Source organism: Canis aureus, chromosome 12 (assembly GCF_053574225.1).
Source record: "Canis aureus isolate CA01 chromosome 12, VMU_Caureus_v.1.0, whole genome shotgun sequence".
NCBI lineage: Eukaryota > Metazoa > Chordata > Mammalia > Carnivora > Canidae > Canis > Canis aureus.
Window position 1 is genome coordinate 41,093,029 of NC_135622.1, and position 20,946 is coordinate 41,113,974.

General features: G+C 41.0%; 1 long non-coding RNA gene across 3 annotated transcripts in view; it reads left to right on the top strand.

Moving 5' to 3' along the window:
* Window positions 1-20,946, top strand: part of LOC144281036 (uncharacterized) — a 98,221-nt gene that overhangs the window by 10,910 nt on the left and 66,365 nt on the right. For all 3 annotated transcript variants that reach the window (XR_013349487.1, XR_013349489.1, XR_013349488.1), the window contains exon 2: window positions 156-292. This is a non-coding gene — a long non-coding RNA (uncharacterized LOC144281036). The remainder of the gene's footprint in view (window positions 1-155; window positions 293-20,946) is intronic.

Here is a 20,946-nt window from a genome sequence, read left to right on the forward strand (position 1 = left end):
TGTAGTGTGACTTGATCACTTCTCCTATTGAGAACCGGGTTTATGTTTCCTCTCTTTGGATCTGGGTAAGTTTAAGACTATCGTGTAAATAATGTTTTGTGATATCTGAGGCTATGCAATTGAAGATAATGCACTTTCCACCTGGTTCTCTCGAGGTACTTGCTCTTGGAACGTAGCCATCATGCTGTGATGAAGCCCAAGCAGCCATATGGAGAGGTCATGAATATATGTTCTGGCTGATAGCTCCAGCTGATGTCCCAATCAACTGCTAACATCAATCATCAGACAGTAGGTAATCTCAGATGATTCCAGATCCCAGCTGTCATCACCCCTAACCTTTGACACCCAGCTGATGCCACAAAGACTAAAGATGAGAGCCTTGCTGAAGCTAGAGATTATAATGGTTATAGTTATTATAGATTTGTCAGCAACATATATGACTGTTGGTGTATTAAGCCACCAAATTTGGGATGGTTTATAATACAGCAATAAAAAATTGAAACATGGAATTGGTTATAAGAATTTAGAATTTTCAAGAGCCGTGCCCACCATCAGAAGAAAATGTACTGGCAGTAGGAGAGAACAATGCCAAGCAGAGATAAAAGTGAAAAAAGAGATTACAGAGTTCCAATAACAATTGCATCTCCATACTCAGTCCCTGAGATCCTCGAATCTTCATCTGCTTCTGCTCCTTTCCTGCTCATGCTGTGAGCTTCCTACTTGTTTCCTTCCAACAAATCCATTTGCTTGCTGAAGATAGTTTGATTTAGGTTTCCACCATTACTTTTGTGAAGAGATCTTCATAATGCCTCTTCCCTTCAGAATGTGCTCTACATCATTTCTACTTAGGGCATGGTGTGAAGACCTGTTAGCAGAGTTGGTCTCACCTGGGAGATTGTGAGACATGCAAATTTCTAGTTACCATCCCAAATCCATTGATTCTGTTGGGGGTGGGGGCTGGAATAATTTTAACAAGTTCTCCAGGGAATTCTTATGCATGTTCAAGTCTGAGAGACTTACTCTACATTCTAGCAGTGTCTCATTTTTTTCTTACTCTCCTAAAGTAGTGGTTAGAGGATGATGCAAATGACATCAGATCCTAAAGGTAAACTCCTGACTCTGTCTCTCCACCCTATCACTTCAGTGTGGGGCACTGCTCCCAGGGGAATGAATAAGGAAGTGTAGCTGTTGGTGACACTGCATGAAAATAATTTTCCCACAGATCCTATGCATTCGAAATTGTTCATTCATAACCATTCATTTGCTGTATAGAATTTGCCAGGCCCTACCTAGTTGTTGGAAGTACATCTAGGTATTGACACAGCTCCTTTCCCCAGGGTAATTAAAGTGTAACTTTGGAAACGTGATTCGAACGAAAGAATTTAATAATGCACTGTAGGTAGCTCATGCCAAAAACCAAATGACAGATACAGTCATGTATCCTGGTCATCTTATATTCTCATCATTTTGAATATTTTATTCTCTTGCCCCGTACACTTTTTAAGACTTCCTCCAAAGTCCAATTTTTGAGCATTCAAGCCATATTTCCCAGACTCTTTCACATCTGTCAACAGCACAAAACTCTACATTCACATGCCCCAATTTTGGGTTCCAAAATATAGTCTCTATAGATAGGTTTTTAATGAAAGGAAAGATAAATTATCATCTAGTGGTGAAGCCAAGAAAGGTTTTGCAGAGGATGTAGAATGAAGCTGGCTCTAAAAGGATGGGCAGGGTATGGATTCTAGGGGAGAAACAGGCAGGGTAGCCTAGGGGGTGGAAAGGAACCATGTAGCCTGAGGAGAGCTGAGATCATGCTGGGAGAACAGCCAACGGGCCGGTTAGGTGGACTGCAGAGGACAAAGTCAGGGAGAAGAAGAGATGAGTATTGTATTTGCCCATGTAAGTCATGAAGATGACAGAAAATGGCAGAGCAAGCACTCTTATGGAAACGATCCCTGAGAAAGCTGTTTCTAACAACAGTATGCGGGAGAGGTGATGGAGACCTTGGAAGGACTTGGTGTGTCCCATGTCATTTCTGCTCCATTCTGTGGAAGGGTGGCCTCTTGCTTTTCAAGGCCTTGAAACCCATATAAAAATGACTCTGCGTTTACTCTAACTGCAGTCTTGATCAGTCATTTCCCCTGGGAGTTTTGTGCCTTTCAGCACAGGTTGCAAAATGCTGACAGTCTCTTTTTAACTTGTGCACATTTTATCCTGCTTTTTGGACAATACCCTGCCCTCCTCCAACCCCTTCCTTCCCCCGCCATCCAGCATTCTCTGCGTGGATCAGTGTATGGCAAACTGCAGCAATGATTAGAGAGTGTTTAATAAAAACAAACCAGCTTTATTGGAGTATAATTGATGAACAATAGATTGTACATATTTAAAGTGTACAATTTGATGTTTTGGTATATATGTGTATATACTGGTTTTACATATATGGTATATATATGGTATATATGTGATACACACACACACACACACACACACACTCATTACCACAATCAACATAATGAACATATATATTATCCCTGGAAATTTTCTCATGCCAATTAGGGGACATTTTTAGCTGCATTTTTTAAAAAAAGATTTTATTTATTTATTTGAGAGAGAGAGAGAGCAAGCACAGAGGGAGAATGAAAGTGAGAAGTAGACTCCCCATTGAGCAGAGAGCCCAATGTAGGGCTTGATCCAGGGCACTGAGATCATGACTTGAGCTGAAGGCAGATGCTTAACTGACTGAGCCACACAGGATCTCCTTAGCTGTGTTTTATAGATGAGGAGACAGAAACATAGAGATTTTCTCAAGGGCCAACCTAATTGGAAATGGAAATTGCTAAGTCCAAGACCTCCAATTTGTAATATAATTTTAGGTTTTGGTTCCTTTAAATTGTCATATTTTTAATTGTATAAGATAAAAATAAAAAAAAGATAAAAATCAGGTAATCATTGTCTTCTAAAAAACATTTGTGTATACTTGTATTTTTACTCGTCTTAAACTACAAATGTATACCTAGAGGAAGCTAAACCACATTAAAAATAAGTATTAAATTTGAGGCTTTTGGATACTCTTTTCCCTTTGTTAGGGAAAAGAGACTACTCTTGAGGCAGTGAAGCAGATTAAGGAAACAATGTTTTAATCATAGCTGTTTCACAGAAAATGATTCAGGGGAAAGTTTAGATTGGATTAGGCCAAAGACACTTTGCATTTCTTTCTTTCTTTCTTTTTTTTTTTTTTTCCAGGAGGGAAAGCATTTCTACATAGGTTGCCTATTTTATTTTTTTAACTCCAAATCAATTCAAAGTCCTACAGACTAAGGCATTTATTACTCTAGGTGCCAATTTAGCTCGTACAAATTATTTGTAAAATTAGCTTGTGGGTGAAAAGCACTACTTCCTTCTTTCTATTTCCATAAAAACAAAGTAAAGGAATAGAACAGTAGCCTTTTTGGTAAGTCAGCTTTTCCCTAGTAAGAGAGCTTTTGGTTTTGTTCCCTTATTCAGGCAAAGGCAACAGAGGTAGGTTCTAATTCAGCTCCAACACTAAGGGTTTTCACAATGGCTGCTTTAACATCCTTGTTAGGCATCTGTCTTGGTGTCAGTTTCTGTTGACTTTTCTCAATCAAGTTGAGTAATTTTTTTTTTAAAATTGAAACTGAGACATCTTGAGTATTATGTTCTGAGACTCTAGATCTTATTTATATTTTCTGTTTTAGCAGGTCTTTGTTGATGCTGCTTTGGTGGAGTAAAGGGACATTGCCTATTGCTGCCAGGTGGAATGGAAGTAAGGGGTTTTTTCTCCTCCTGGCCTCAGTAGATACCTGGGCGTCGGTGGGGGTGGGGGGTGGGGGGTGGGGGCGGTGCAGACTCCTTGTTACCTCTGGACAGTGGTGGGAATTAAGCTCCTCACTCGGCTTCTAGTACCGTGGGGTGGAGATTTGGGTGGTTAAACCTCATTATTGCTGAGTGGTGGTGTAAGTCCCAACTCTCCTCTGGGCCTCCTCTGATCCTCCAATAGCACCCCAGCAGGGAAAAGAAGGAGTGCTTTGCTACCTCCTGGTGGAGACAGAAGTCCAGGAACCCCATGTGGTCTCCACTGACCACTCCACCTGGTCAGAGGTGCTTGTTACTGACTGGCAAGAATGAAATCCCAGCTTCTCACTTGACCTTCTCTGGCACCACAGCAAGAAGGGAGTTAAGGGTGTCTTGTTAAAGCCTGGCAAAAGTAAAACTCTAGGCTTTCCATTTGACCTTTACTGGTGAAAGTGGGGGTGAAGCTGCAATGTTTTGGGGATATTTGGCTGGAGCTGAGTAGTTTTTGCTCAAAAGTTTTCTGTTTGCTAGGCTGTCCCTTTCGTGGGGACAGGATTTTCTTGGAGCTTTTCTCTTTGGGGGCAGAGTGTCTGTGTTTACTGGCATTGCTAGGTTGCTGGATTCTCCAGCACTCAGACTGAAGGGGAAAAAAAAAAAACCAAACCAAAACAAAAAAACACACAAAAAACCCTCAGAGAACTCACTTCTTGGGTCCTGAGGTCCCTAGTCTGTCTGTCTTCATTCTTTTAGACTCCTGCTAAGTTTATTTTAAAGTTGAGGGGTTTTATCCATACTTATCAGGGAAAATGGAAAAGTAGGTCTACTCCATTCTTCTGTAAGTGGTAGTCTTAGGGTCTGTGATCCTGGAGCCCTGTGGAATTATGGATTTGGTGTGTCAGTGGTACCCAGTGGCTGAAGATAGTTCAGCCCAAAGGAGGACTCTGCCCTGACCTGCTCTGTGACCCTAGCCAAGTGGCTGCCTCTTTCTGACCCTGATTTCCTATGTGCCCTGACCTGGGTTGCTAGAAATAGAGTCTTCCAATTCAGAGCATTCTATTCCTTTTCCTTCTTGCTTTCCTTCACTTGACCCTTGGCCCTGTTCCTTATTATTTTCACTTCTGTTTTGTTGCCTTCTCCTCTTGTCTTATTACCCTCTTTTCATTCTTTTTTTCTTGTTTTTCTGACTTCTAATGTGGAAAAAAGTGTCAGCCAAGGCCTTGAGAGAGTGCACCTGTTTGTCTCCCGTTTGTGTGTGTGTGTGGGGGGGGGGCGGGGTAGTAAGGAGGTTTTTCTGTTGTGATGCTCATGTTCATTCTGTCCGGTGTGTTTCAGAGTACTTAGCAATGGGTGTCTTTCCTAGCAGGTAGTACATGAGGTTGCTGTGTTGAGACCCTTGGATCCCAGCTACACAGAGCTGCTGTACCCCTAACTTTGTGGAATATTGCCACCTTGTGGAGTGAGAGGGAAAGCCAGATGAGAGGAGGAGACTCCAAGATAGAAGGATATTTAAGTATAGGACAATATGTCCCCTGAGTAAACTGCCCTTCCTGTCTCATGACTTCCTTTCCTTGATGTTGTATAATAATTTCAACCAGTTTGTGCTTCTGATTCACATATGTCCTTTTGAAGGAGAGTGCTGTGGGAAGCATAAAAAGTAGACTTTGGAGTTCCAGAGAATTAGGTTTCAATCTCAGCTAAGCCTCATAGGAGCTATGTGACCTTGAGAAAGTCACCTGATATCTCTGAGCCTCTGTAAAAAAAGGGGGATCATCCCAGAGGGATTCTAAGAAGGGCCAGGTAAAGGGGAAATGCCTGGGAAATGTTCATTTCCTTCACGTGGTGATGAAAGCGCATTAAGAGAAAGGCTTCTTTGTGGTTCTGGGGATCATGGCTGCAGCTGGATGTGCTGGGTCAAAGGAGGTGGGGGACTGGCATTTGCTGAGGTGCCAAGTGCCAGGTACTAAGCTAGGTACTTAAATGATTTCCTTTATCCCTCCAACGACCTTGAGCCAAAGGTCCCATTATCTTTGCTTTATAGGTGGTACAGCAAGCTTGTCAGGTTTTTAACTCAAAGCCCGCCTCCCTACCACCTCCACTTTGTTACATTTGTCTAATGAATTGACAAGGGTAGTAGTCGGTTGGATTCATCCTGGCTTACTTTCAGGCTACCACATACATCAATTTTAGAGTCTGTAAAGAGGTAGAGATGAAGGGGCTCATAAGATGGTTGCTGTCCACCATGTTCTACTTCTTCCTCCAGCATCTGCTAGGAGGATGAAGTAAGGGTTGTCTGAAAAGGTTGTCTTATAAGGGTTGCCCAGCGAGTCTGGGATGGAATAGGAAGGAGTGGAAAGTGTGCCCTGGGCTGAGGAGCTGGGTTGAGCTGGAGACAACAGAGAAGGTGAGATGGGGAGGGAGACTTGTCTGAATGGGGAGGCCTTTTGGAGATTAGGGCTGTTAGATATTCCCAGAGACCTGCTTCCATGCTGGGAGTGGCCCTGGGGGATACTGGTACATGAGAAATGTTGGGAGTATTGTGATGTCGGTGGTCTAGGAGATCTTAACTGTACTGGGGGATGTTGGAACCAGTATTGTCCTTGACTGTGGGTTGGTTGACCCTACATGGTTGGGACATCACACTGGCCATGGAGACCTGGGGGAAACTTTTAGGTTGAAGGATGGCCCTGGTTCTTGGTTCAGGGTCATTGCTGGAGCAATAATAGTGTGGGGAAGGGAGGAACATTAGTTGGAAAAAAAATGAAGACTTTAGCATTCAGATCCCACTTGCCAGTTTAAAGAAGTTCTTTAACGCTGATCACTCAAGATACCATTTAACCATCAGTGTATGTTGATATATGAGAGAATTAGCTCTGAAACCCTGTGAACAGGGTTGGGATAGACACACCCTCTGCTCTCCCAGAGCTTCCAGTCTTCATTACAATATTGTGACGTGGGTACGTCAAGTATGATCCACTGTCCAAGTGAGAAAACAACGTTGGTGACCTCCCTGCCAGTGCACCTAAATTGGAACCTGCACCTAGGCTTACTTGCTCCGGGGACCAGTGCTCCTTCTCATGTTCTGTGAGGACTATTGTTGTTTGAGTCTGTTTTGGATGTGAATCCACATCTGAATGTCTTCACCATTTATATTCTATTTTTATTCCCTTCAACTATTTTCAAGTAGCCTTTCTGAAGAGTCCCAGAGTCCTGCAAATAAACCACCTGTTCCCTCCTTTTCCTTTCTCTCTTTTGCTGGGAGCTGGGAGTTCCTTAAGCTGGCAGTTTAGTACAGAAAAGGATTGAAACCATAAGGGGAAAAGAATTCACTTATCAACTATATTTCCTGATATTATCATTACAGAATTACCTGTATGTTTACATATACACTCAGACGCAAACATGATTGTTAGTGGACTCTCTTACCTTCTCCAAACTCCATGGCCCATTAGCATCCTCTCTTGCACATACTCTCATATCTTGCCCCTCTTTTGCTTTGTGTTTTACTCAGAGTAAAACTCCAACTTGAATGTAATTCTCTCTCTCTCTCTTTTTTTTTTTTTTTTAAAGATTTTTATTTCCTTATTTGACAGGGAGCACACAAGTAGGGAGAGTAGCAGGCAGAGGAATGGGGAGAAGCAGACTCCTCGCCAAGCAGGAAGACTGATATTGGGCTCCATCCCAGGACCCTGGGATCATGCCCTGGCCCAAAGGCAGGCACTTAACTGCTTAACCTACTGAGCCACCCAGGTGCCCCTCTGTCTTCTCTATGCTTGTACTCCTGCAGTTGAAGACAGCTGGAAAAATACACAAAACCATGCTGATTGGTCTCATTCTAAATTCATTATTGTTGTCCCTACTCTGTAATCCTATCATGTTTTCATAATGTTTCATAGTCTGTTCTGTGTCTCTCACTTTTGTAGGCAATATTTTATTCATATTTTCCATTATTATTATTATTAAAGAATATTCATAGCAGCTTTATTTGTAATAGCCCAAACTGGAAAGAGCCAATATAATATGTCCACCAGTAAGTAAATAAAATGTGGTGCATTCATACAAATGAAACACTACTTACTTATCGACAAGAGGAATGAAATATTAACATGTGCAAGAACATGAATGAAGCTCAAGGTAATCATGCAGAGTGGCAGAAGCCAGATAGTAAGGAGTAAACACCGTATGATTCTATTTCTATAAAATTCTAGAAAATGCAAAGCAATCTACAGTGTCAGCATGTAAATCAGTGGCTGCCTGAAGGGTAGGGGGAAGATGGAAAGGGAAGAGGGAGGTATTACAAAGGGGCACAAGGAAACTCTTCCAAGGGCTGGATATATTCACTGTCCCAGTCTCATATCTTAACTGTTGGTGGGGAATGCAAGCTGGTGCAGCCAGTCTGGAAGACAGTGTGGAGTTTCCTCAAAAAAATAAAAAATAGAACTATCCTACCACCCAGCAGTTGCACTAGTAGGTATTTATCCAGAGGATACAAACCTAGTGATTCGAAGGGGCACCTGCACCCCAATGTTTATAGCAGCAATGTCCACAATAGCTAAACTATGGAAAAAGCCCATATGTCCACCAACAGATGAATGGATAAAGAAGATGTAGTGTGTACACACACACACACACACACACACACACACACACTGGAATATTACTCAGCCATCAAAAAGGATGAAATCTTGCCATTTGCAACAACATAGATGGAATTAGAGGGTATTATGCTAAGCGAAATAAGTCAGTCAGAGAAAGACAAATACCATATGTTTTCATTCATATGTGGAATTTAAGAAACAAAACAGATGAACATAGGGGAAGACAAGGAAAAATAAGATAAAGACAGATAGGGATGGGGATCCCTGGGTGGCTCAGCAGTTTAGCGCCTGCCTTTAGCCCAGGGCCTGATCCTGGAGACCCGGGATGGAGTCCCGAGTCAGGCTTCCTGCATGGAACCTGCTTCTCCCTCTGCCTGTGTCTCTGTCTCTGTCTGTCTGTCTGTCTCTCTCATGAATAAATAAATAAAATATTAAAAAAAAAAAACAGAGAGGGAAGCAGACCAAAAGAGACTCAACTCTAGGAAATAGAAGACAGGCAGAGACACAGGCTGAGGGAGAAGCAGGCTCTTTGAGGTGAGCCCGATGTGGGCCTCGATCCCAGAACCTTGGGATCACCACCTGAGCCAAAGTCAGATGCTCAACCACTGAACCACCCAGGCATCCCTCTTCATCTGTTTTGTTTCTTAAATTCTGCAGCAACCACTTTGATCTAAATACCTTCATCTCTTATCTGGATTAATTTAACACCCTCCTAACAGGTTTCTCTTTGGGTGACCTTGTGACCCTACAACTTTCTTTCTTTCTTTCTTTTTTTTTTTTTTTCTTACTTTCAACTTAGCAGCCTGCATGATCCTTTAAAACATGAGTCAGATGATGTCATTACGGTTTAAAGTTCACTAGAGGGCCCGCCCCCAGCCCCACCCCCGGGCCCCCAGGTCCTTCAGTGTAAAAGCCAACATCCTGAAAGTCAACACCATCTGGCTAATTTTACCTTCCTGACCTTGTCACTTAGTGCTTTCCCTCTTTTTCTCTAAACTTAGCCATTTTCGCATTTTTGGTTTTGACTTCAATGTGCCAGGTAAGCTTCCACATCAGGCTTTGCAATAGCTGTTCCCACTCCCTGGTGTACTTTCCCCCAGATATCCATGTGGCTCACTTTCCTTACTTAACCCTTTGCTCAAATGTCATCTTCTCAGTAAGCTTATTCTGACCATGCTATTTAAAATTACCACTCCTTCCTCAACCCTGATTTCTGGTACTCCTATCTCCATTATCTGCTTTATTCTTATTCACGTTGCTTACCTACTATAATACTAAACACATCCCTTATTTTGTTCACCTTCTGTCTCTATTAGAATATAAGCTCCAGGAGAGCAAGACTTGGTCTGTTTTGTTCACTAGTGTACCCGAGACTGTTGTTATGGCGTGTAGGCTGTGTACTGTAAAGCTTTCAGGTAGCTGTCATGATAGACTACCAAGCCCTTGTGTGATACGATGTGGCATTCCTGGCTATACTAGAACATAGTTAGAACATAGTGTGAACAGTTGCCATAGAACTTGTGCCATGTAGCATCTTGGCTGCATTCCGAGGCTAGGCTAGAAAAATGCTAAGTCATATGGTAGGTGCTCAAAAATATTTGCTGAATGAAAGAATGACTAAATGAATGGATTTATTGAGCTTTCTTTTATAGCCTAATACAGGTCTACTTTTGTAAATGTTACATATCTGGTAAAAAAATTACCTTCTCTGCTGTTGAGTGTAAAATTCTAAACGCATCCAATAGCCAGCAGGACCATATAATTTATTGTCTAAACTATGACATGCTTGAGAGTGAAAGGGGCCATAATGAATAATTGGCCAGGGCAATGGGCATTAACTAGTACTATCTGGGACAAATGGGGGCAATAGAGTCATTCCAATGATAGCTCATACTTATTCATTGAATTGTTCTAATTTTCATTATCTTTGCTTATTTCTGTCTGCTTGATTTATCAGCTTCTGAGAGGGGTATATTAAAATATTCAATGCAAATGTTAATTTATTCTCCCTATTTTGACATTCTTTTACTCTAGTGTTTGATACTCCTTGAACCCTTTCAAATTTGTTCATTTTCTTTCATTATAGGAAATTTATTTCCATTATTTCTTCAAATATTTCTTCATCTTCTGAGGACCCTATTTTTCAGATATCGGCCTACAATTATTATTTACTTAGTAGATAAGATTTTTTAAAATGTAAATCTTTTTCTCCAGGGGCACCTGGGTGGCTCAGATGGTTAAGTGTCTGCCTTTGGCGCAGGTCATGATCAGGGTCCTGGGATTGAGTCCCACATGGAGCCCTTCATCCAGATCTCAGCCCAGCAGGGAGTCTGCTTCTCCCTCTTCCTCCACCTCTCTCCCTGCTTGTGCTCTCTCTGTCTCTTTCTCTCTCTCTCTCTCTCTCTCTCAGATGAATAAACTTAAAAAATCCTAAAAAAAGTAAATCTTTATCTCTTTAATGTTTTCCTTCTTAATTTTAGGACAGTTTCTCAATCTAATTTTCAAACTAACCAATTTATTTTTTCAATTGAATTCATCCTTCCATATAGTCTATCATGATTTTTATTTCAACTATTATAATCATCAAATCTTTCTTTTTAAAAATCATTTCAAATTTTTGTTTAACATTACTAACATCTTTACTTATTATACTTTCCATGCGTACTTAAGAAAAAAACCTTAGTTTACCTGTTTTAATATTTTTTTTCAGATGGGTATATGTTTCTTCAGTTTGTTGACTTTCTTCTGAGGTGGTTCTAACTCTCAGGAGTCTAGTTATTTTAGCTTCTGAGCTCAGGCTCCGCTGGGGATATCAGCTATTTGGTAACGTGCATTTTAAAAGTGTTTTTGTTTGTTTGCTTTGGGTGTTTTTGAATTAATTTCACTGTGATCAGAAAATGTGAGCTATTTCATATATATTGTTTGAACTTTGGAGAGACTTGCTTTATGGCCTCTCTAATCCCTGGTCTATTTTTGTAATAGTTCAATTACAAATTGAACAAATTGAGAAGAATGCATGGTCTCTAATTATTGGGAGAAGAGTCCTATTATTGTCCATTAAATCTAGCTTATGAATGCACTGTTCACATCTATAGTTTTACTAATATTTGACTGTTGGATCTTTTCAATAACTGAGAAAGATGCATTAAAAGAATTTACTATGCTGGTGAAGTTATTAATCCAGTCAATTGTTGCTTTATATATTTTTAAGGTAGGTTATTAGCTACAAGTGTAGAATTGTTTCATCTTTCTGTGAATCAAATTTTTTGTTACTCGTAACCTTCTTTATCTGTAATAATGTTTTCTGCTGACTTGTGCTTTGTGTGATGTTACTATGGAGTCAGCTGTCAGTTCCTGTATACACGGTATGCCACAGTCACAGTGGGTTCTCAGTCTTTTATTTTCCAATGTTCTGTGTCCAAGTTTAGGTCCATCTTTTATAAGTAGCATAGAGTTGGCGTTTGTTTGCCATCCAAAATGATGATCTCTTTATTTTAACTGCCGAATGTCATCAAGTTTTCTTCCTTATGATCACTAGTATGTATTATATTTCTGTATCATTTTTGGGCTTTGTATTTGCCCAGGTTTTCAATGCTTTTGCCTCTCCTTTCTTAGCAAACTTAGGATTCACTTACATTTTGTTTAATTCAATTTGTCTACACTGTTTTAGAAGTTGTATGCTTTGTTATTAAAAAAATTTTAAAGGTTTACATTTTTAACAGTCGCTCTTCATTTTTTAATACAAATGTTTAACTTAAAATCTAAAATCATCAAGCATTTTTATAATTTTCCTGAAAAATGCAAAGGTATTTTATCTAAACTCTAGTTGCCCTTTCTTATATTAGGTGATTTATGTAGTATTTTAAAATAATTTTAAAGTTCTAAAAATGAGACATTATTACTATTTTTTTATAGATAATAATTGTATAAATTTACCCGCATGTTTGTCAATTTCCTTTCTCATTTTTTGTTTTGTGAGACAGATGGTTTTTTCTTCCTGAAGTGTTTTTAGAAGTTTCTTCAGTGAAGATAGTCAATGATAAAAACTGCTAGTATTTATTTTTTTGAAAATGTATATGGTGTGTGATATAGATCAGATTTTTTTTTGGGGGGGGGTATGTTTTTGTATTTGTCTTGCTGCTCCAGTACCTCTTGTTGAAAAGGCTATCTTTTCTCCATTGCCTTGACATCTCTGTGGGAAATCAATTGATGACATAAATGAGGCTCTATTATGTCTCTTAATTGTGTTCCTCTCATCTGTATGTCTGTCCTTTCACTAATATCAAGTTGTCTTGATTAGTATACCTTTTTTTTTTTTTTTAAAAAAAAGATTATTTATTTATTCATGAGAGATACAGAGAGAGAGGCAGAGACATAGGCAGAGGAAGAAGCAGGCTTCCTATAGGGAGCCTGATGTGGGACTCAATCCCAGGAGCCTGGCATCACGACCTGAGCCAAACTCAGACGCTCAACCACTGAGCCACCCAGGCGCCCTGATTAGTATAGCTTTATATTAAGTTTTGAAATCAGATAGTGTGGGTCCTCCAACTTTTTTCCTCCTTTTAAAAACTGTTTTGGTTAATTTGATTCCTTTTGCTTTTCTAAATAAATTTTAGAATTAGCTTATTAATTTCTGGAAAAAAGTCTTCTAGAATTTTGATTTGGATTGTACTGAACTTATAGATGAATCTGGGGACACTTGACATCTTAACTATAATGAATCTTTCAACTCATTTTTTAAAGTGCCATTTAAGATAGCACTAAGAAAATTAGGTAATTAGATCTGAATCTATTAAACCTGTGTACAAGATTTGTCTGCTGTAAACTATAAGGCAGTGAAGGGAGGAATCAAAGATGACCTGACTGGTGAGATACATCAGTTATCTTAACAGAGAAAATTTACTATAAAGAATTGTTAAGCAGTTATAATTTGTTGACTAGGTTTCTGAAAACAAACAAACAAAAAACAACAACGGAAAGGAGTCTCCAGTGCTAAAGAGGTAGCGAATATAGATACCCATCCCTAAAGCTAGGGGAGCAAAGGTAAGGGGCTAGGATAACTAGAACCTGTAAGCCTGGAGGTGGGACCTCACAAAGTGGAAGTGTAGACCCATTGGGACTGGGTACTCACGACTACTCATCTGGTGCTGGTGTCAGTGAGCTCCGTGAAGGGCCTCCTGGGTCTGAGATCCAGACCCCCAAGGAGGGGGCCCAGCTGGCTGATGCTGGTGTCCCCAAGGATATGAGACAGGCTTATTTTTCTAGAGCTAGATAGAAAACTGCCAACTGAAGTCAGCTGCTGCCTGAGTAAAGAAATGTGGCCATTTCCCAGACCGTGGTCATCTTCTGGAACATGGCGAGGGTGCTGGTGTTGCAGTGATGGCAACCCTACTTCCTGGGTTTTAGATGCCCTCTGGAGCCCTTTCATGGTTTTTCATTGAATGACAGACATTGTAGAAATAATTTGATGCTGTGGAGGCCAAAGATGACTGACACTTGCTTCAGTCAGGCAGTTGCACTAGGGGAAGATTTAATTCATTTTGAAATTTAGTTGATTTGATTCTGGTTTTGGTCTTTATGGGGACTGCCACTCTAACTATGAGGGTGTAACTCTACCAGGGTCCCACCTGAGGGCCTGGGGGTACATTATAGGGTTCTGAACTCCCCTGTTTATCTTCCCAGCCCTCAAGGCTACCAGGAGTTCAGCTTCATTTCGCACCTTCTTTGTTGCCATGTTCTTCACAACCTCCCATGTTCTCATTTGGTCTCTTTCAGCAAATACTGTAAGAGGAAAAAGCACAGCTAAATATCTGACTCTCATCTCTCCATGTCTTTTCTCTTTGAGGTCTTGGGTTCCAGTTCTCACTGCTTTGGTAGCTGTCCCGTGTTTATTAATTCTTTTTTATTTTAAAAATTTTATATATTCATTTGAGAGAGTGAGCAAGTAAGAGAGCACAAGCATAGAGGGAAAGGGAGAGGGAGAGGTAGGAAGCCCAATGCAGAGCTGGATCCCAGGACCCTGAGGTCATGACCTGAGCTGAAGGCAGACGCTTAACTGACTGAGCCACCCAGGCACCCCAGTGATTATCTATTTTTATTTCTAGAATTTCTTTCTGAATCTTTTTCAGATATTCGTGATCACTTTTTATGGGCTGGAACATGATTTCCATTTTCTCTTTCATTAAATTATGTGTGTGTGTATTTTATCAAGATATAACTAATGAATGTACGAAAAATGTGCAAATCGTAACAGTCAGTTTGATGAATTTTGATAACTGTGTGTCCTGTGAAACCATTATCTTAATTGGCATATGGATATTTCCATAATTCCAGAAAGCTCCCCCGTATCTTTCCAGTCAGTTCTCCTCCTACTCCCCAAGTGTTCTATTTATCACCCACAGATTAGTTTTACCTGTTTCTGAACTTTATGTAAATAGAATCAAACAGTATGTATGTGTGGCTTCTGAATCTGCTTTCTTTTTCTCAGCCTAATGTTTTTGAGATTTATTCACCTTGTAGTTCATTCCTTAATTCATTTCCTTTTTATTGTTGAGGTCTTTTTCCTTGAGTGAGTTATATCATAATCGGTTTATCCATTCTTATGGATGAACATTTGAGCTGTTTCCAGATGTTAGTCACTATAAATAAATTTTTTAAAAAGCTGCCATGAATATCCTTGGACAATTGTTTTTGTTGACATGTGTCTTCTCTTTCTACATATTTTATATTTTGTATCTGATAATTTTAATATGCGAGTTATTTGGGTTCCAAATCTTTACTTTGTTGTTAATGCTTTCCTGGTGGTTTGTTTCTTAAGTTTTTGGTAATTTGTGATTTGATCATATTTTGCTAACTGTAGGAATCCTGCGGGGTTTGAGTGATTTTGCCTTTGCATCTGCCAGGTACCTAGGGTGATTTTGACTGAGAAGCACTCGAAATTAATTTTCCCTTTGGAGTTCCCTGCATATAGATAGTGTATTTTCAAACCTCTCCTAATGGAGAGAAGGCTTGTGCTTCTAAATTCCCAGTGAGTCCCCCTCACCGCTTCCTGCACCTATAGCCCAAGGCAGATTTCCCTCCCAGCTCTCAAGTGGACATTTCCCCCAGCTCACCCTTCTCCAAGGGTGTAGCTCTGTGGGGTTCCTGGATGCATGCAGAGTTTCTACCTCCAGCCTCTACCTTGGGCCTCTCGGCATCTGATCTTGGATCTTTTCATGGGACCATTTAAACAGGACGTCTGGGTCCTGGGTAGAGAATTTCAGAATAACCTCCAATTCTCCTCCATTCTACTTTCTATTCCCATTTCATTTTGAGATCTTGTGGATTTCCCTTACTTTCCTGTAAGCTTAGCTGTGCATCAAAAATATTTTTTTTAAAAAAATATTTTATCTATTTGACAGAGAAAGAGAAAGAGGGGAGAGAGCTCATGCAAGAGCACAAGCAGGGGAAGGTGGAGAAGGAGAGCAGGGAGCCCAATTTGGGGGGGGGGGTTCGATCACAGGACCCCAGGACCACGACCTGAGCCAAAGACAGATGCTTAACCAACTGAGCCACCCAAGTACCCCCCCAAAATGTTTTTTATTTCTAGCCTGTACTTTTTAGATCTTTATAGCATGAACACCCCTCTGCCCCCGCCCCCCAGGGCCCTCACCAGCAATCTCTGGTCACCTTTTTACCCAAAATAAATACAAGTCCTTGAAATACTTTTTCGCAGACTCTGCTCTGTGTTCTGTGGAGAGTATATCTATGGTTCATGTTTTCCATTCTCCATATTCCTATTTTCGGAGTGAGCAGCAAGTCTGCTTAGTCATCATAAAATCCTGCATTGTCACAGGGTTTTTGGATAGCATTTTAGCATTTATTTCTTTTCCACTGTCTTCAATCAGAAGTGGCAGAGCTGTTTACTACCCAGCCTCACCGAGGGCTTGATTTTTTATAAAGATTTTTCACTTGGCTTCCTGTTTCACTTATCCCTTGGTGGTGCCAACCGAGTTCCGAGATGTCCTGATCTCGCTTAACTTAATGGTTGCTGGTTTGGCCTTTCATGGTATGTGCAGATTTCTCTAGAACTGTGCACTCACTTCCCAAGGCCATTCTCTGCCTCCCCTCCTGACTTGGCCCAAACTGCTGTTACTTACCATCCAGTGGGCTTTGGGTTTTGGGCTGTTCCCTAGTTTCACTGGAAGGTGAATTTTCTTCTTCACTTTCTCTCCTTTTTGGAAAGGAGATGGGTGTGCAGAGGGGGTCTGGTGCACAGGTGAAAGCACTTGCTGAGCTGCCTGTGGCCAAGGGCTCAGGCCTTGTGTCCAGAGCAGAAAGGACTTGTACAGTTTTTCATCCTTCTCTGGAAAGCTGTCTTCTTGCTGGACTTGGGCCTGCTCATCACAGTCCTGTCCCGTCCCATCTCATGGTGTTTATCTGCCTCCCTGGATATATTACAAACTTCTTTAGAAAAGAAAAGACTGTCTTTTTGTTTTCAGACAGGTAGTGCCTGGCACGTATGAGCACTCCAGAAGTCTTTGTGTGCTGAATGACCTTGGGAATGCTCAGAGGCTGCATCCTCTTTAGTGTTTGGGGCTCCAGATGTGGACTCCAGATCCCCCTCCCGCATCTCAGTGACCTCCCTGGCTAAGTCCTGGTTGCAGAGTGTTAAGGAATGAGCACTTAGGACAGGAGACCTGGGTTTGTAGATATACCTGTTGACTTCTCTGCAGCTTCATCTTCTTTCCATAAAATGGGGCTGACAGCTTGCTCTGCCTGCCTACTAAGGTTTCAGTGAGAATAGGTAATAAATGCAAAAATGCTTTAGAGATGGTCAAGCTATCTCTTCACAGCTGTCATCATGAGATGGAACTGCAGATCACTTTGCTTCTTAGGGTCCAGCTAAATCACCCACTCTCACCTAATTCCTGCCACTCCTTGGCCTGGCTTGTCCTCCTGACCTGGGAAGCCAGAGGGCAGCTCCATCTGGGTCATACCTGGGACCCAGCTCACTCGTCTTCTGTGCCCTGAACAAAATGGGAAGTTGTTGGGAGTCTGGGAGCCTGGGAGCCTGGAATGATCTCTATGAACACTGGGTGTCACTCTTGGCCTTAAAATATGTATAATCCCCTGTCCTCTAAATTTTCCTTTTCCTGTCGACTTGGTTCTGGGTGTTGAGTGTGGCAAGTCTCATATGTTCTGTGTATTTCCAGTCAGTGACCTTTACGGCTTTTCATTTCCTGGCAGCAACCTTTGGGGCTATCACCTGACACCCATTTGGGCCTTTGCTTTTGGGTAGAGGGTGCTTGGGCGATTCTAATTTATTTTGATTTTCACCTAACAGGCATGGGACCAGAAAGGTATACCCATGGCCAAAGTGTTTGTAAATTGGATTTCAGGACCCAAATCAGCAAAATTTTGAAAGTCAGCACCTTTGGGATTGGTCATAGGAAGTACCCTGCCATCTTCTTCAACTATTTTGCTGTGGAAAAAATGTTTTAAAACTACTGCTTCAGGATGACCTAGTTATTTTAGTAATAAGACAGGGGAGGGAAATCTCTGACTTTGCCTCCACCCAACTCTTCCAGGTGGACAAAGCCAGTGATGCTCTTGTTTAGCTTCTGTCTTTCTGGAACTCTCTGGGGTGCTAGTCTGTTGGTTACTCTCCCCTTTTAAAAACTCTTTCTTAACTTGTGTTGATTTGTCTGCTGCTGTACTTTCTAGGTCTGTGGTTGTTTCTTCCAAGCTATCTCCTGGGCTCCTTTGTACCTTTCTACATTATATCAACTCCTCACCCATACAAGTTCCAAATCCACGTATATTTAGACCTCTGCTCACTGCCATCTCTACCTGGCCATCCCCAAGGACATTGCTTTAAAAAGCAACTTTATTAAAAAAAAAAAAAAAGTAGTTCTATTGAGGTATTTGCACACAATAGAACTCATTCATTTTGGGTGTATACTTTTCATGAATTTTAGTAACCACCACCTCAGTGAAGATAGGGGCCTTAGAAATGTAGTGTTTCTAACTTGTAAACTTGCTTTTTCATATCTTAGTATTTGTTCACCCTGAAAAGTTTTACTGTGGTCCTTTGCAGTTGGTCCCCTGCCCTACCCTTAGGCCCGGGCAGCCACTGATTTGCTTTCTGCCATTACATTATTTTGCCTTCTTGAGAAGTTCACGAAAATACAATCAAGTGGCATATAGTCTTTTGTGTTTGACTTCTTTCACTAAACCTAATCATCACTTTTGACATGTGCACAAAACAAGCACATCTCTTTTTCTCTAAGCTTCTCTTGTGATGGTGCCTCTATTTATTCACCCTAATATCAAAGTCAGAAACCTGAGTGTCATCTTACCCAGGTCCCTTCCTCTCACTTATTATTCCCTTTATAATACTCTGCCATTTGCAATTAGAGAGTCCTAGAGCTTCTTTCTCTTCTCTGTCTCTGGGTCTGCCTTTCTCTTCATTCTCAAGGTCACTGACTTAATTGAGGCTTCATTTACTGCTTGCCTCTTTTACTGGCCTTTGTACCTTCCACCAGGACCTCTTCAGCCTACCCTTCTCACAATCACCAGTGTGAACTTCTAAAACACAAAGCTTATCCTGCCACTCCCTTATGTCTGTGGTTCCCCATGGCTTCTTAGTCTAGCAAATGCCATCTTCATGATTTGATTTATTTCTGCCTACAGCTATATTTTATTTTCCAGAACTTCCTCAAATCTAGCCAATGCTTGGCCATTCCTTGGGATTTTCTTGCAAGGGCCATGCTCACTCATCCCTTGACCTGGGATATTCTTTTCCTTTTCCTTCATCTAATGACTCCAACTCACCCCCCCTTTTTTAAAAAAAATATTTTATTTATTTATTTGAGAGAGAGAAGGGGAGAGAGAGAGAGAGAGATAGACAGACAGACAGACAGACATAGCACAAGCAGGAGGAGCAGAGAGAAAGGGAGAGAAAGAATCCTAAGCAGACTCCATGCTGAGCAGGAGCCTGACACGGGACTCAATCCCATGACCCTGAGATCATAACCTGAGCCAAAACCAAGAGTCAGATGCTTAACCGACTGAGCCACCCAGGTGCCCCTCCTACTCATTCTTTACGAGCCAACCCATATGACTTCTTTTTTTTTTCATATGACTTCTTCTGCAGTGCTCCCCCTAGCTACCAGCCCTGGACTGGGTTCAATGTTCCTTTGGTATTATATTTATCATCAGTTATATCAGACTCTATCAGTTTATTGTTGAGTTACTAATCTATGTCTCCCACTAGACTCTTAAGTTCCTGAGGAGTTTGCATTCTGTTTGACTTCATATCCTCTGTTCTTAGCACAGAGCCAGGCACATAGTTGGCATCCAGTGAATATTTCCTGAGTGATTAAGGTAGAATGGGGAGAGATCTAGAACTTCATGTGGAGATAGGTGAGAGTCTGGAAAACCTGGTGTGAGAAACAAGTGCCCCATTTTATGCCTCAGTCATAGGTTAGTCCACCTGTCATGGCAGGAGAAACATAGGGTGGGAGTTGTTGGGGAGAGTATACAAAGGAAGTATAAGAAGCCATATTCAAATGTCTGGAACTCTGGTTCTAGTAGTGAAAGTGTCTAACTGAGGAGAGGGGCACCTTCTCTGCTTTTTAGCAAAGAATTAAAAATGACTTTAAGTAGGGAAAGTCAAGAGGGAAAGAGAGCCTGGATTGTGGCAGAAACAATACAAATGAGTTAAGAATCTATTCTTAGGTTTCTGCGTGAGCTAGCAAGACTACCAAGTCCCAGAGAGTCCCAGAGAGCTCTTTTGACATCACTCAACTGGGCTGGTCACAAATGATGTTTTAGACTGTGTAAAGTGTCCTGAAGTTGTCACAGTACTTTTCCAAAACTTGTCTCATTGTATCTGCACACCAACCCTGGAAGCAGGTGGAGTTGATATGGTGAATCCCATGGAACCAGTGAGGAATGGGAGGCTTAGGGAGCCTGGCTGACTTGTTCATGTCATAGAACTGGCATTCTTTCTGTTACAGAATCCATCTCTAAGGTGTGCACTTGGGCTAAGTTGCCAATATCAGGTAGGTTTAGAGATGATGTATTCCAGAAAGCCTGTGGCTATTTGCAGATCTTACAATGAGACAAGAGAGACTTGACAAAGAATGTTCAGTGGAGGAAGCTACTGTAGGTTGGAGGGCAATCTTTTGAGTCAATGAAATGTTTGGACAATTTAAATATTAGATTAACAGGAGAACTGTGAGTTTCCCAAAGTCTTAATGTCTTCCAGTTGCACAGCTGAGGCAATTAGCCAAGGAAACTTTTGATTAGCTGGAGCTTTATGAGATGAAACATTTCTTATGATAGTGCTGTTATTTTTTTCCAGTGAAAGAGAAAATAAATCTTTCTCAAAAGGGAAAAAAGATCACTATAAAAGGGAGCACTTTTCTTTTTCTTTTTAAATAGATGTTCTTGTGTTAAATGATGTTGAGTCTTAATACCTTGCTATCAATCTTTTTTAATTTCTTATTATTTTAAAAGTATTTTATTTGTTTATTGAGAAAGAGAGACC